This window comes from Squalius cephalus (assembly GCF_949319135.1).
Source record: "Squalius cephalus genome assembly, chromosome: 15".
Classification (NCBI taxonomy): Eukaryota; Metazoa; Chordata; class Actinopteri; order Cypriniformes; family Leuciscidae; genus Squalius; species Squalius cephalus.
Genome location: NC_137136.1, coordinates 735,001 through 737,500, shown reverse-complemented (window position 1 = coordinate 737,500; position 2,500 = coordinate 735,001). Strand labels below are relative to the sequence as shown.

General features: G+C 37.0%; 1 protein-coding gene across 1 annotated transcript in view; it reads left to right on the top strand.

Annotated features, from left to right (window-relative positions):
• Positions 1–385: 385 nt before the first annotated feature.
• Positions 386–2,500, top strand: part of gnrhr3 (gonadotropin releasing hormone receptor 3) — a 9,013-nt gene continuing 6,898 nt past the window's right edge. Inside the window, exon 1 of the mRNA XM_079895269.1 lies at positions 386–670. The gene's annotated coding sequence lies outside the window, so the exon portion shown is untranslated. The remainder of the gene's footprint in view (positions 671–2,500) is intronic.

Here is a 2,500-nt window from a genome sequence, read left to right as displayed (position 1 = left end):
TAAAATGTTTTATTCTGTGGCGGAAACAGGCTTCCACATATTTCTCTAAAATAATGGATTAATCAATAACCCAGCTAACAGGGAACGTTCTCAGAATTATATGTTTTTTTTATTTTTTATATTTGTCATGTGGATTCTCTCTCTCTCTCTCTCTCTTTATCTCTCTCTCTCTCTTTATCTCTCTCTCTCTGATTCTTTTTATCTCTCTCTCTCCCTCTCACTCTCACTCTCTCTCTCTCTCTCTCCCTCTCCCTCTCTTTCTCTCTCTCTCTCTCTCACTCTCTCTCTCTCTCTCTCTCTCACTCTCTCTCTCTCTCTCTCTCTCTCTCTCTCTCTCTCTCTCTCACTCTCTCTCTCTCTCTAATTCTACATTCAGTCTGTTCTCAGCGCAGCTCTCTTCAGTACGCCGGGATTCTTCTTCTTCTTCTCCTCTTCATCATGTCTTGTGCTTTCCCTAAACTCAGGTCTGGATTAGAGACAAGATGATCGGATCCGGACAGAGCAGATCCCGATCATCATCATCATCATCATCATCATCATCATCATGCGCACATTTCCTGGGATGTGAACCCTGGATCCTCAGTAACCGACAGGAGAAGGATCAGTGCGATGGAGAGATGTATCCGGAGAATCAGGATCCCAACTGCATTATATAGATAAAAACACTGAGGTGAGTGTCTAATTACTGAAATATGATATCATATGTTTCCTAACGTAGGCTCTACCTGTGTGATGACCGGACTCCTCAGTGAAACTCCAGCGATGAACAACACTGCAAAAGTGTCTTTTAAGATTATTCTTTCATTAAAAGCCTTAAAGTCCCCCTGTAGTCAATCCTTTTATCCCGTAAAAATCATCTTTGATCAGCAAAATTACATATTTAAGCGTTTCTTCCTTAAAGAATAATGGCTGGATTTTCACCACTGGAGGAATTTGAGTTATGAATATTGAATATTTGAATTTGAGAATATTGTATTAATATGATAACGTTCATGCAGTAGAAGCACTAGTCCTATATCGTAAATATCCTCATTTTCTACTGTTCAATATAGACCTGACATGATTTAGTCTGTGGAGTCTGAAAGTCTTAAAATGCTCCTATTTTGCATGTTATTTGCATATTATAAATTATATTTTAAATAGGGCTGTCAAACGATTAATCGCGATTAATCGCATCCAAAATAAAAGTTTGTGTTTACATAATATATGTGTGTGTATGGAGTATAATTATTTTCTATATATAAATACACACACATGCATATATATTTAAGAAAAATGTGTTATTTATATATAAAATATTTATATAGAATATAAATTATATATAATATAAATATATATATATACACAGTATATACATGAAAATATTTCTTAAATATATACATGCATGTGTGTGTATTTATATATAGAAAATATATATATATATATATTATACTCCATACACACACATATATTATGTAAACACAAACTTTTATTTTGGATGCGATTAATCGTTTGACAGCCCTAATTTTAAAGCATAAAAATGAAAAAGAACTTTTGAAAAAGAAAAAAGTTTTTTTTGCATTAATGCACAAAACCTGATCAGAGCAGAATCTAAAAGGCATCTGACTGATTCACTTTGCATCACAACATTTCTTTGTTGTAAAAGTTACATTCATGCGTTTGGCTTCGCTTTCTTCCAAAGCGAGACACACATGCATTCCCTCATCGAACTCCGACAGAATCAGGGAACGTCTGATCCTCATATTAAAGCATCAAACTCCACTGAAACTGTTCGGAGTTCTGGTTCGCTGTCCGTTCGATGGGTTTGCATTACACACACACACACACACACACACACACACACACACACACACACACACACACACACACACACGACTGATTCTCTCAGCACACCTTGTTCTTTCTCAGTGTTTGTGTGACTGAATTCCTGGAGCTCCAGGAGCTGTCCCGGCCGGCGGGGCCTGTTGTTCAGGTCTCCGGCTCAGATTAGGGCTTTGGCTGGAGGTCTGCGCTGGTTTCTCCACGGGAGCTCCTGACGGCCTCTTGCTTCGTGTTTAACACTGGCTCAGAGTAACAGAGACACACACGACTCTGTTATCAGCTCTGGTCTGAGACTGAATGACTGTGTGTCAGGGAGTTTAAGGGCCAAAGCTAAACACAAATTCACAGGTGAAATTTCGAATGTAAATTCACTATATCCGTTTTCTATGTTATTGATCTATTCATCCATGCATATGATTCATTTTTCAGTTATTTCTGACCTGCTCATTATGTCATAACTGGACTTCTCTATTGACGTATGCTGGTCTTCTCCAATCATTTTGTCTGCTTAAAGTTCCCCTGTAGTCAATCATTTTATACCTTAAAACTCATCTTTGATCACCAAAATGACATATTTAAGCGTATTTTCTTTAAAAAAAAAAAAAATTCTTCATGCCTTAAAGGGATACTCCACTTTAAAATGAAAATTCTGTCATCATATACTCACCCTCATGTTGTT